General features: G+C 31.0%; 1 protein-coding gene across 2 annotated transcripts in view; it reads right to left on the bottom strand.

Moving 5' to 3' along the window:
* Positions 1 to 15,321, bottom strand: part of LOC109598365 (pseudouridine-5'-phosphate glycosidase) — a 113,693-nt gene that overhangs the window by 63,997 nt on the left and 34,375 nt on the right. The gene's annotated exons all lie outside the window — the stretch shown is intronic.

Here is a 15,321-nt window from a genome sequence, read left to right as displayed (position 1 = left end):
AAAATTCAAACGAGGACCCAAACAAAATTGGGTCACTACAAAAAAGATTTTTAAGTTTTTTAATAACCGACCCCCTAAAATTTAATTAGATGGGCTACGCCGAATTTTGTTTTAAGAACTATGCGAGGCGAGCCGGATTAAAAATTGTTGGATCGTTTAAGGAAAGGACTCGGGAATTTCGAATATTTTGGGTTGGCATCAAAGTAATTTAATATTGTGATGACTTAATTAAATATTTAATAATTTTCTGAAATAACATAACACAGGCTTAAATAGGGTAGTGTTAAAAGGTTTCTTTATTCCCAAATGAATATTTTTATAGGAAGTCCCTCAAAACATAAAACATAATGGTAATGACCCGTTGCCAAATTTTATTATCATCCTACTTCCCTTCACCGTATCGATTCCTCGATTTTATTAGTCAGGTGGATTCCAGAACGTGACACGTTAATTTACAACGTACCGGAGTGCTCAATTTACCCCAACACCAATTATGAATTTTGCAGTCCACAAACAAGATTTACAATGGACATAAATTACCCCAACAGCAAAAAACAAAATTGACAATCTGTCTGGATACTCAACGAGATTTTATAAATTATTCAAATTCAATTGTTTGCACGTTGAAGCCGTTCTCGCTTTCAAGATCTAACTACCTCATTATCAAACAATTAAGCTAAGATTGCTAAATTCAGCGTTTGCATTGCTCATTATCCCGGAATCGACTTACTGAGAAAACACCGTTACGTAGTGTAGTTTCTCGATAAACCCTTTGTCGGGTTTAATTTTATTTGTAGCACTTGAAAATCCTGTTTTATGTTACTTAAATATTCATTCACAAGCACCACTTTAATTAAACTATGTTCTAAATTAAAATACTGTATATATTTAATAAAGACGTATTAGTCCAACAAAAGAATACTTCACAATTGTGTTCCCTACTTAATTTAAATTCACCCCATTGTACAAGGCAGCATCTTTTAATGACTGCATTTAAATTTCCATGACGGCGCACACAAACTTGATTAACTTTCGTTTGGCCGTTCCGTATTGGGATTCAGGTCCGGTGCAATTGTCGAAAACAATGGACTTTTTGAAATGATCTAATTAATCGGACCGGACTGCCTCCGGGAGTTTCAAGTTTTTCCAACGAATAAATCACCCGGACGGAGGAACGTCTATTGTCTATTTTTTATCTGGATTTTAGATAATCGGGAGTTTGGCTTGCTTTCCTGGGGAATTTGTGTTTCGAGTTTTGGTGCTCCAGGTCCTAAAAATATTTTTATTTCTATGAAGCCACAAACATCAAAATCAATAAAATCATTTTTTTAAATTTACAATTAAAGGTTCATTTAAAATTTGACACATTTTTCAATATATTTTTTATTGTATTTCTTAAAATAAAATAAAACTCTTCAAAATTCAAAATATTATTTAAAATTTTGGTGAATGCGCCTTATATATCACACATTAAATAGAAATTGACAGTCATATCTTAGAAAGTATTAATCAAATAGACATAAATAATAAATATTACTGAGATTGAAAAATATTTTAAGCTTCTATGAAGGCCCATAGGGAGCCTAGTTATCACTGACTTATCAGAATCTGAAAAATTATATTTATTTTATATATTTTTCTAATTTACGATAAAATGAGCACTTAAAATCTTGAAAATATATGTTATACTATTTATTCTATCACTTATAATAAAATGGAGATAAACTATTAAAAATTGTATAAAATAAATTTTGATCAATATGAGATTTTTATCAATTTCTTTAGTTGTTTCTCCCTTATTTTCAGATTTTAAATTTTGGTGGATGCGCATTTATATCACACATTAAATAGAAATTGACAGTCATATCTTAGAAAGTATTAATCAAATAGACATAAATAATAAATATTACTGAGACTGAAAAATAATTTAGGCTTCTATGAAGGTCCATAGGGACCCTAGTTATCACTGACTTATCAGAATCTGAAAAATTATATTTTCTTTCCAGTTTACTATTAAACAGGGGCACTTAAAATCTTGAGAATATTTCTTATACTATTTGTTCCATCACTTAGAATAAAATGGAGATAAACTATTAAAAATTGTGTAAAATACATTTTGATCAATATGAGATTTTTATCAATTTCTTTAGTTGTTTCTCCCTTATTTCCAGATTTTAAATTTTGGTGGATGCGCCTTTATATCACACATTAAATAGAAATTAATAGTCATATCATAGAAAGTATTAATCAAATAGGCATAAATAATAAATATTACTGAGACTGAAATATATTTTAAGCTTCTATGAAGGCCCATAAGGGGCTTAGTATCACTGTCTTATTAGAATCTGAAAAATTATATTTTCTATCTAATTTACGATAAAATGAGCACTTAAAATCTTGAAAATATATGTTATACTACTTATTCTATCACTTATAATAAAATGGAGATAAACTATTAAAAAATGTGTAAGATAAATTTTGATCAATATGAGATTTTTATCAATTCCTTTAGTTCTTTCTCCCTTATTTCCAGATTTTAAATTTTGGTGGATGCGCCTTTATATCACACATTAAATAGAAATTGACAGTCATATCTTAGAAAGTATTAATCAAATAGACATAAATAATAAATATTACTGAGACTGAAAAATAATTTAGGCTTTTATGAAGGTCCATAGGGACCCTAGTTATCACTGACTTATCAGAATCTGAAAAATTATATTTTCTTTCTAATTTACGATTAAACAGGGGCACTTAAAATCTTGAGAATATTTCTTATACTATTTGTTCCATCACTTAGAATAAAATGGAGATAAACTATTAAAAATTGTGTAAAATACATTTTGATCAATATGAGATTTTTATCAATTTCTTTAGTTGTTTCTCCCTTATTTCCAGATTTTAAATTTTGGTGGATGCGCCTTTATATCACACATTAAATAGAAATTAACAGTCATATCATAGAAAGTATTAATCAAATAGGCATAAATAATAAATACTACTGAGACTGAAATATATTTTAAGCTTCTATGAAGGCCCATAAGGGGCTTAGTATCACTGTCTTATCAGAATCTGAAAAATTATATTTTCTATCTAATTTACGATAAAATGAGCACTTAAAATCTTGAAAATATATGTTATACTATTTATTCTATCACTTATAATAAAATGGAGATAAACTATTAAAAAATGTGTAAGATAAATTTTGATCAATATGAGATTTTTATCAATTCCTTTAGTTCTTTCTCCCTTATTTCCAGATTTTAAATTTTGGTGGATGCGCCTTATATATCACACATTAAATAGAAATTGACAGTCATATCTTAGAAAGAAACAAATAGACATAAATAATAATTATTACTGAGACTGAAAAATATTATATAATATTATAATATAATATTTTCTTCCTAATTTACAATTTAAACGAGTACTTAAAATTTTGAGAATAAAAATTGAGATAAATTATGATCAATAGATCATAATTTATCTCTTCATGATTTGAATCAACTTTTTTAGTTGTTTCTCCTTTATTTCCACATTTTAATTTTGGTGAATATATTAATTCCGATTGTGCCCAGTCAAACGAATTTTTTCAAGCAACTTAATGACAAAGCAAAGCATAAAAATGAGCCACCCAAATTGGAAAGACATGTAGAAATATCACCCACCCAAATTTTCCGCCCCATATATTACGAAAATATTTCTTGAAAGGATTAGTTACGATCGAGAGCGGCCTTGAAGCCTTTTCATGCAAAAGCAAAGGCAAAAGTAGCGTGTAACTTCGTTACATTAACTAGTTCAGTTGTGCAACTGCGTATTCCGTAACACAAAAAACTGCTCTTCGGGCGGATTTCCTTTGAATAAACCGAGACATAATTAATTATGACGGCATTGTATCATTTTTCTGCCTGACGGTAATGAAAACGTCATGTCTTTTCAGCGAAATAAAAGGCTTTTAAGAAACGTAAAAGTGTAAGGGCCCTCGTCTCGCAACGATCTCTGTTTGAGGGCGCTTTACGCCCCATTCACCATTATTATTAAGCCGCATGTAATTTTTTATTCAAACGGCTTTTGTCACCTCTGTGGGTGCAGTTTAGTGCCGAGGACAATGATAATCCGCAAGACAAATGCGTCGAGTTGTCCTTTAAATAAGTCAACAGTTTTGTTGTAATTTACTTCAACCCCCCCTTGTCTACTCGCAGGGTAAACTTGTAAACAGCCGTTGTATTTGTTATAATTTAAAATGGGAATAGTTCTGTTTGCTTTCATGTTTCCCTGTTACATTGTTTTCTCGTTTAAGGGGATGTTTGTTTCCCCAATTCACTCCAACATAGACATAGAAAACAATGCGAATTCAACGTCCTAAGGAATGGTCAAAAAAAGTTATTGGGATATTTGAGATGTTTCAAAATTGTAAATTGTTCTGTAACTAAACTGAAATTATTTGACGGTTCTAATTTATGATACTCTCTCTATATCTGTGATGTTCTGTGAAATTTAATTTTAGGAAATTCGCCGCTTTTAATATTTCATTTTATTAAACGGAGTTCGCATCGACGAATTTCAAGTGCTTCAACCCAGTTCTCGCTACAAACATTGGAAACGAGCCAAAGCTTGAGAAATCATTAATAAATGTAATTAATAAACGATGCTCTGTAGAACTAGTTTCTTCAGGAAACATTATACTTGAGGACAATTAATCGTAAACAAAAAATTTGTACGTAGACAATTTTTTATTATTAATTAATGCTTCAATTATTTATTAATGTAATGGTTTCATACCACCACAAGTATTTTCCAAAATCATATTTTTTATGGTATTTTAAAGGTTACCTTACTGATTAATTAAAAAAAAATTAAATAGTACCTGTTAAAATGGATCTAACAGAGGATAAAATAAATTACTTTTAATATAATTCACTTATTCTTAGAATTTGTTTAATAGTAACTAATTATAGGATTTGTTGCGCATTCGCCATTTTTAACAACAGTTGTAAAAATGGTGGATGCGCAACAAAAAACTTAATTAAAATATTCAAATGAATTACGATAAAATATTTGAAAACATAAAATTAATTGTCTTTTGGATGTAGTTGTAATTATACAATTTGTTTGCGCATTCACGATGTTTAAAGATTTATTAAACATCAAAATCATATTTTTTATGGTATTTTAAAGGTTACTTTAGTGATTAATTAAAAAAAATTAAATAGTACCTGTTAAAAATGGATCAAACAGTGGATAAAATAAATTACTTTTAATATAATCCACTTATTCTTAGAATTTGTTTAATAGTAACTAATTATTGGATTGGTTGCGCATTCGCCATTTTTAACAACAGTTGTAAAAATGGTGGATGCGCAACAAAAAACTTAATTAAAATATTCAAATGAATTAAGATAAGACATTTGAAAACATAAAATTAATTGCCTTTTGAATGTAGTTGTAATTATACAATTTGTTTGCGCATTCACGATGTTTAAACATTTATTAAACATCAAAATCATATTTTTTATGGTATTTTAAAGGTTACTTTAGTGATTAATTAAAAAAAATTAAATAGTACTTGTTAAAAATGGATCTAACAGTGGATAAAATAAATTACTCTTAATATAATCAACTTATTCTTAGAATTTGTTTAATAGTAATTAATTATTGGATTGGTTGCGCATTCGCCATTTTTAACAACGGTTGTAAAAATGGTGGATGCGCAACAAAAAACTTAATTAAAATATTCAAATGAATTAAGATAAGACATTTGAAAACATAAAATTAATTGCCTTTTGAATGTAGTTGTAATTATACAATTTGTTTGCGCATTCACGATGTTTAAACATTTATTAAACATCAAAATCATATTTTTTTATAGTATTTTAAAGGTAACTTTACTGATTAATTAAAAAAATTTAAATAGTACCTGTTAAACATGGATCTAAAAGTGGATAAAATAAATTACTTTTAATATAATCAACTTATTCTTAGAATTTGTTTAATAGTAATTAATTATGTAAATTGATTTTTGTTGTCCCCTAATCAAATGAGATATTGAATCATATTTGAATTAGAAACATTTGATGAATATTTTTAAAAATATTATTATATATATTTAAATATGATATTTAGAGTCTTTTACATTATAAAATATAAATTAGTTTTTATTGTCTCATAATCATTTGAGACATTAAATCATATTTGAAAATTTGATGAATATTATTAAATGAAATTTTAGATATTTTTAAATATGGTATTTGCTTAAAAATTGTAATTGTAACTTTAAAGTATATAAAAATTAATATATAATTTTTGTTTCAGGTAAAGGAGATATTTAAAAAAAAACGTAAGTTATGTGAAAAATAAGATGTATTTAAGAAAAAAATGTCATATGCATATGTATAAGACAGACAAAATTATAATTATACAGTTTTATTAATTATTCCATTATAATCGATGAAATTTATGATTTTAATTTTAAATTTTATTTTCAAATAAGTGCCTTATTTTTAATTAAGCTAATTCTATAAAATTAACATTTAAGTGTGTTTATCCTGACTTTTGTCCTAATTAATTTTAAATAAATTTTAATTTAAATGATAAAATAAACACAAATGTAAAATATTTCAATTTTACTAATAGTTTATTTTATAAAGTGGTAAATAAATAAACCGTCCAAAATTTTTTTGGACCCGTACTTAATAATTTAATACTTATAATTAAATTAGATAGTTTTTTATTAAAATATTTACAAAAACATAATTAATTATATTATTAACTGAAATATACATATTCATAAGGATTCATATTTTGTTTCTCCATTGAGAAATAAACACTGTTAAATTTATTTCAAATCTAAAGCCGCCTTTGACGTCCACCCCTTCAAAATGGAAATCGTCCATCCCTGCAATTTATATGTATATAATCCCATTATTTTTAAACTACACACGTAATAAATTTAACTGGGAATTATATATTTCATGCGTAAATCGATTTATTTATATAAATAAATTAAGAATAAATCGTCGTTGACATGTTAATAACGATGATCGTTGTGTTGAAACATATAAAACCATACATCGCGCCCAAAATAATGCATTAAACCTTAATCTCCGTTGAACAGCGTTGGAAAATGGCCAAACCGAATAATTGCAGTTAATAAAGTAAATGAAAAATGCATTCACATACAGTGCGAATTGGGATTTTATTAAATCAGAGTGAAGCGAACCCAATATAAAACCCGACTATTTTTAATTTGTCTTTATGTTTACAATCGTTGTCCAACTAAAATTTACCCTTTAATTATTTAAGCGTTTAGTCCTCTAATTGTCATGTTAATTATGCATCCCTATTGATTAAAGGTCTTATCCGTTCATTAACTAAATAATTTGGGGGTCAGAAAATTATACAACCGAATTCCGGCTACGATAAATAAGTAATTTATTCGCAGTTGCATAATTTGCATAGCTTCGCATAATAAAATAATACGGTTCTTTGGAGATGCCTCCTCAGTAGTTTGTATTATTAGGAATTCCGGGACGTTTAAGATTTATAAGGCCCATAGAAATTTATCTGGGTAATATTAATGTCAGGACTGAGTAGGAATTCTCGGTTGGTCAATTTTACATCATTTATTCCATGAATTTTATTCAATAATTGAATATTCAATTTGAATGTCATAAGTAATTTAAACATTTCAGTTTCTTTAGAATTGAAACCGTGCCAAATCCTTAGACAATTAAAACTTAAAAACTGTTAAAAAGTTACTTGTTTCAATAATAAATGGAAGAATTCTTCAAAATATTTTAAAATTTATATACCCTGTTTTTATTAATAATATTTTTTTGTACAATCATAATTTTATTTAACATTGATGTTATTTTATTCCTGTATATTGAATTTGAATGTTCCTGAATAGTTTTAACCACTGAAAGCTTTCTTAAAAATGAATAACAGTAACAAATCTTGAGATAATAAAGTTAAATGTATAAAACTGTTAAAATAAAAGCCACTTTAGAATAAATAGCCTTTTTGGAATCCCCCTTAGATTTATCATATCTGATGAAAAATATTTTGAGATTAAGTGATCACTGAATCAAAATGTGCCGTTATAAATTATGATGTAAATGTACAGATTTATATCTGTGAAAGTGTATGCGATGGGAATTGGAATTGAAAAGAAACAGGTTTGTTAAAAGACGTCTTTCAAGCGGGATTTAAACCCGATGATATCGTAAAGTAGGGTGGAGACGCAGTTTTCCTACGCACGGATCAGTTTAATGTTGTTTTTAGTCCACGTAGATCCTGTACAATCGTAAAACCCAGAACATCCTTTCGGTCGTGCGATTTTATTGTGCATTAATCTTCTCGCTGATTTACACTCTTAATTTATTATGGATTTTATTTAGATTAAATTTTAGAAAGTAATCCTGTCAAGAAAAACTCAGAAAGTGATTCCAGTCGGGAATAAACCCGAAACTCGGGCCGATAATCTTTCTAACAGATATTCGGCCAAAACACTGCCATATAAACTTTATATAAAGTTTCCAATGTAAAATTTTTGCGCGAGTCGCTTTATCCCCCCATAAAAGACTTTGCCGGGCGAGTAGTTTATTTTAAAGTTTCAAGGATATGACCACGGGGGACTATCGAGCTACCAGTCAAAAGTGTCTCCGGAGTAAACCTAAATATTTAACGGAGTTTACATGCAGCCAAATAAATTGAATATTGATTTTGCATAAGCCTCCCCCAAGAAATCATACGACGGACACACATTTTTTTTTGTTCAATTTTATCGATTTATACACAAAATAGGTGAAAAATGAAACAAAACTATGTTGGTGGGAGCAAATCCTAAATATTTAACTACACTTATATGCACCGAATAAATTGACTATTGATTTCTCATATAATGGCCGGACAACCCATTCAATTTACCGCCTGCACGTCGAGAGAGTTGACCCAAACCGATTTATGGCGTCTACTAAATGAACTACAACGATTGTTACGATTGTGTTATGATTAAGTCATTGTCACCGAAATACATAATCCAACCTACAAACAATAGACTTCCAACACATTAATTCTGAGTGTAAATGTACAATGTACAAGTATAAATTAGCATTTTTTTAATAAAATAAAGCACCTACTTATATTTTAACTATGCTAAAATATGCAAAATTGGATGTTTAATAACATGCCACTTTTGTTGTGTCTTCGTTTTTCTTAGAAATGGCATTTGGTGCCCATTGAAAGTCTATCAAATGAAGAACACATTAATCAATTAATTTGTAAATACATAGGTCAATTTGAAAATTAATAATTGTTAAAAAATATAGTATCTAAACAAGCAATATACAAATATAAAATTCAACTTCCAAGACACCTGCAGAGATTTTAAATATGTCAAAATGTGTAGAATTGAGCCTTTTATAAGATGTCACTTTTACTTTGTCTTCATTTTTCTTCGAAGTGGCAAATGGAGTCGACTGAAAATTTATAGTCCAAATAACTCATAAATTAAGACACCTGCAGATATTTTGTACAAGTCAAATTGTTAAAAGTGAGACATTTTATAATAAAACGCTGTACCTGTGTCTTCGTTTGTCTTCTAAATAGTATTTGGTGTCCATTGAAAATATATCAAATGAAGGACACATTGACCATTAAATTTGTTTAACGTATTTCAATTTGAAAGTTAATAATTATTTAAAAACTTAGAATCTAAGCAAGTAATAAACAAATATAAAATTCAACTTCCAAGACACCTGCAGAGATTTTATATATGTCAAAATGTGTAGAATTGAGCCTTTTATAGGATGTAACTTTTACTTTGTCTTCATTTTTCTTCAAAGTGGCAAATGGAGTCGACTGAAAGTTCTTACTCCAAATATAGAAGTTTTCCATTATATTTAATTTCAAATATCAATTATTATTAAAAAATATATTGAATTATAAACAAACAATATGTAAATAAAAAAATCGTTTTACTCATAAATCAAGACACCTGCAGGAATTTTGCACAAGTCAAATTGTTAAAAATGGGGTATTTTATAATAAAACACTTTGTCCATGTCTTCGTTTGTGTTTTAAATAGCATTTGGTGTCCACTGAATTAGTCAGTATATCATATCATCTCATTTAACGAATTAAAATTAGTGTAATTTTGCCACAAATAGCTCTCGACATTTATCCAATAATTTAAATAGAAGAACGAAAGCACCGACTATCAAACATGTCAAGCATTTCAGTAATTAAACCATTCAAAATACTAAACATGAAACGTTCCCATCAGAAAACAAGCAAATGTGCAGTGTATACATCCGTCGATGGATTACATTTTCTAATTAACATGATTTCGAAATTAATTTCCAAGTAAACACTAATTCACCGTTCCATCATCAATCATAATTACCGCTATATTAGATATACCCAAAACTCTGCGTTCAATTTGCATAAAATCTTCTGTGCGTATTTAATTACGGACCAACAAAATTTACGAGTGTGGAATTTAAACTACGTTTCGTGTATCCAACTCCGAAAACCAACAACAAATAAATCGTTAATGGAGGAACACTAAGGAGATGAATAGTTTCAGTCCTGGTTTATTGATATTGAGACTAATTGTGAGCTTGTGCAAAGTAAATTAACAAGTGTTTTTATTTCACCTGTCGCCGGGTTTAAATTGTTCTGTTCTCGGTGTGAGGGGCAACTCACAATTACTGAAAGAACTTTAGTATGCAAGGGGAAACGACATTAGCTTCAATTTGCTGTAAGTAGCGTTTGTGGAACGTGTCTCTCAAGTGTTGCATTGCGCCTCAAAGCCCCGTTGATGAGTTAGTGTGCAGCGAAAGTGAAACACCCCTTTAATCCCGTAATTATAGAGTCTAGTGCACCTTTTGAGCCTTTTAATCCGCACGATAACAAAACCACAGATTTATTGCGGTAATGTGTCATCTTTTATTTTCGCAAAAATAAAAAAGTATCAATCGCTTGAGGCTTAGAAAGTCGACTGATAGTCAAAGTGGAAGGAAAAACTATCGGCCGAAATAAATTGGGTGTCATCTTTTGGAACAATGAAGCCAAAAAGCTCTCTACGTGACAAATCGACACCGAACAAAATGAATTATCGTCGCGAGGGGTTGTTAAACCGTTCCTCGTCGAGACGAAAACCGGATTAAAGGAACCTGTGCTGCAAAAACGTGCCCACCTACACGCACAGTCATCCAACGCTATTTATTAAGATCAATCAGCTTCGAAATATTTATCAATTAAAGTTTAAGTTTAATATGACCTTGAACATAATAAGATTAAAGGCTTCAATTTCAAAACCAGGACACCTACAAGGATCATTTCCTTGCCACATTGTAATAAAATATCCCCTTCCCAGCTTCCATTACGTATTGTGTCTTAAATGCGTCAACAAGTACCATTTGGACCTTTCTGAAAGAAAATAATTCCCCTTCCCAAACGCACCATGTAAATTAAACAAGTCGGCTAACGTCCTCAAAATTTCATTTAAACCAGATGTCGTGCCCTCAGATTACTGTGCGGCCCTTGAAAAACGGCCCACCCCCCAATTTGGAATTGGCAATTTCGTCGGTTTGCGACCTCTCGCGTGCGAAGACCCAACCGTAGCTAATTAACTGCTTGTTTCGCACTAAATTATTTATTGTTCGACGGCTGGCGTGCAATTCGAATTGCACCTAATTGTTCTTTCGCAAATTCAATTAGCTTATTGGCAGTGCTTTGCCTCCAATTAACCGTTTTTTATGCAGCTGTCTGAATCCTGTTGATTGGATTAGGCGGCGTGGATTTATAAATGTCGCTTGATTAGTAATTCCTCTTTAAACTGTTAAAATTTTCATTGCTGAGATCAATAAAGTGCTTGATATCAGCAATAAACGTTATTTACTACTTCACCTCTTTAGCGCAGCCCTTAGATATACACACAACTTCCATTACCACCCACTATCGTCTATGCTAGAAGGGTGTAAATTTCTTAAAACGCCGTTCCTCGGTCACAAGAGTCTACGGGGCCGTTTCTCCATCGTCTCCATAAATTACCGTGGGCCGCACACCGTTTGCGTCAGAGCTTATTGAGAAAGGTGATATTGCGTTGCCGAACACCAAAACGGCGAAAGGAAACGGATAATTAGAAATTATGTATGAGCCTGGAAATTTCCCATACCCGGTTCTGTGATTTATTATTCCGGGATGAATGCATCACTGCTGTTCGGGGATGTGGGACGGGGAAAGAACCGGAAGCGTAGCTTTGTTACATCTCGGGAAAGTTGATTTCGTTCTTTGAAATATCAATTCGGAAACAGTTTCATGGTTAATTGGCTAATGCTTGTTTCCATTGAAGTCTTTTTGACGTTGGTGGAATTCAAATAACTGCTTCAAACTTTGATTAAAAGTAAACATAATCATTTTTTTACTTGTAATATTTATAATAAACAAATAATATTCTGTAAATGATGCATACGTTCAAAAAATAAAGACGTCATAATTAGATTAAAGACTTCAACTTCAAAACTAGAACACCTGCAAGAATGATTTTTGAGTCACTTATTAATAAATCATATTTTTTCAAGTTTCTTTCTTAATTGTGCCTTCATTGTCATTAAATACCACTTGAACTAATACATTTAAAGGCATCAACGTCAAAACTAAGACACCCGCAAGAATGATTTTTGGGTCACATATTAAAAAATCATGTTCTTCCCACGTTTCGTTCTTAATTGTGTCTTCATGGTCATTAAATACCATTTGGACTAATAGATTAAAGGCTTCAACTTCAAAACTAAGACACCTGCAACGATGATTTTTGGGTTACATATTAAAAAATCATGTTCTTCCCACGTTTCGTTCTTAACTGTGTCTTCATGGTCATTAAATACCACTTGGACTAATAGATTAAAGGCTTCAACTTCAAAACTAAGACACCTGCAAGAATGATTTTTGGATCAAATATTAAAAAATCATTTTCTTCCCAAGTTTCTTTCTTAATTGTGTCTTCAGTGTGTCAGTAAATACATTGGATTAGCAGTTTAAGGATTTTAACTTGAAAACTAAGACACCTGCAAGAATAATTTTTGGTTGATATATTAAAGTATCATTTTCTTCCCCAGTTTCTTTCTTTGTTGCGTCTTCAATGGGTCATTAAACACCACTTAGACTAATATAAATGAAAATTATTACTTTCTAAGTACATAACACGATTTAAGTTATTTTTCCTTGAAAATAAAGAAGTTTTTGTTTCAAATGAATATTATAAATCATAATTAAGATTAAAGACTTTAACTTCATAACTAAGACACCTGCAAGAATAATTTTTGGTTCACATATTAAAAAATCATTTTCTTCCCAAGTTTTTTCCTTTATTGTGTCTTCAGTGTGCCATTAAATACCATTTGGTCTAATATAAATGAGTATATAATCTGTTTTAAGAAAAGAGTCGTTACACCTCTGCAAAACAACACCTTCCACTTTAAACTTTCTCGAGCCGGTATCGACTGATCCCCACAGCCGACCAAACCCAGTTATCTGACAGTAAAGCTTCGAGTGTCGTCGCAAGCCCGCTGGAACAGGAAATCCGGCTTTGCTCAAGGATCGAAACGGACGGGGCACCCGTAAACTCGTTAACTTTTCCTGAATTGCCCGAGGCGCCCCTCCTCCAGATTTTCACTTATTAAACGCGCATTCTGCGCCCGAGGCCTCAGTTTTGCGGCGTTAATGCTTTCCTTGTGTTGCGGAGTCGGGGGGAATCCGGTTTTGCCGAGTTAATCGGCCGTTTAATTCGGTTATGAGAAGGGACATGTTCCGCATGTTTGTCCCAATAAAGCGGACAAATATGCTTGGCGTGGAATGTTTCATATTGTTCACGAGTTGCTCCTGAAATGAACATGCTTATGCTCACTAGTTATTCTCTAACTATTGGAGTATTATTAAATCCTTGAGTTGAATATTCGTCTGGCACTTATTAAATATTAAATTCGACCCTAATTGATATTTAGAAAAGCATCAAGCCCAACAAAAAACGGGCTAATAAACGTTCCCGAAGTCTCAATAAAGATTATATGTCAAGGACAGTGCGCAAATCATTAATGTCATTCTTTTATGGCGTACCATAAATACGCTTGTGAAATTTCAGCATCATAAAAGGGTGAAACACCAACGCGAACCGGGGGCGTAATTAAATGCCAAAATAAAATACCTTGGTCCCAACTTTTGGTTTAATTGGGTTGTATCGCCCGACACCGGAATTAAAACGCCTTAAATTTGCTTCACATAATCGTGGATTAATTGGAAGGAGTTAACACCTCACCGGATTTATTGAGGTCGTGGTGGGGACCGTGAATTGAGGGAGTATAATTTATTGTTTGTTACTGACAATAAAAAGTCCAATTGAAATCGTTTTACACGTTTAAAACGTATAAATTTTTTATGAACAACATGTTTTATGTTCAACTACAATGTGCAGAAAACATTTCAACAATACATTGGAAGGAATTGTTTAACTGAGGACATTAAAGTTCCAGTTTTTATCATATAAAATTTATATTTTATGCTACAAGTGAACAATAAATTTTATGCTTAACTACAACGAATAATAAAACATTTCAACAATGCATGTGAGGGCAGGTTTTAATTGTTAAAATATTCACTGAATTATTCGTTCATAAAATATGCATAGCATTACAATAACACCTTGAATCTCCGGCCACAATTCCGGGAAAAGTTGCACAGAACTCGCACCAGTTTCAACCAGACCGTTTGTCAGAAGTTGGAGGACTCACACGATAAATTTAAATTTAAACCCGTCTAACTGATGCCGTTTGCAACGTGATTAGTACAACTCGGTCATCACGTTCGAAGGTCCAATCGATAAAAATGAAACATTAAACAGTCGCCGGCCCGAGACCAAACAAAAAGTGCTCAGCAGCTTAATGAAAACGATAAAAAAGCGTGAACCGCCTTCCACCTCGGCGTGTTAATGAAAACGAGCCGGGGTATTGGTATTGCGGTTTTTTTTTGCACGTCGGGCTCACCTTCTGTCTCCGGCAGTCTCTATTGTTGGGCCCGTCTTGTGTGAGGCTTTCAAGGCACGAGTCAAAGAACATGTCGTTGTAATGGATTGGGCGCAATGAATTGTACTGGAGCGTCTCTAAGATGTGGAGATAGAAAATGCATTTTTACTGATAACGTTTTGTGATGGCACTTCTTAAAACTTTTTGTGAACTTTCTTTCACTTTAAAGGTCATTAATCACTTTCTTTTATAATCAGTAGACAAGCTGATACTATTCCTTTATTAAATTTCATAAATT

The sequence above is a fragment of the Aethina tumida genome, chromosome 4 (assembly GCF_024364675.1).
Source record: "Aethina tumida isolate Nest 87 chromosome 4, icAetTumi1.1, whole genome shotgun sequence".
Classification (NCBI taxonomy): domain Eukaryota; kingdom Metazoa; phylum Arthropoda; class Insecta; order Coleoptera; family Nitidulidae; genus Aethina; species Aethina tumida.
This window is presented reverse-complemented; position numbering and strand designations above follow the sequence as displayed.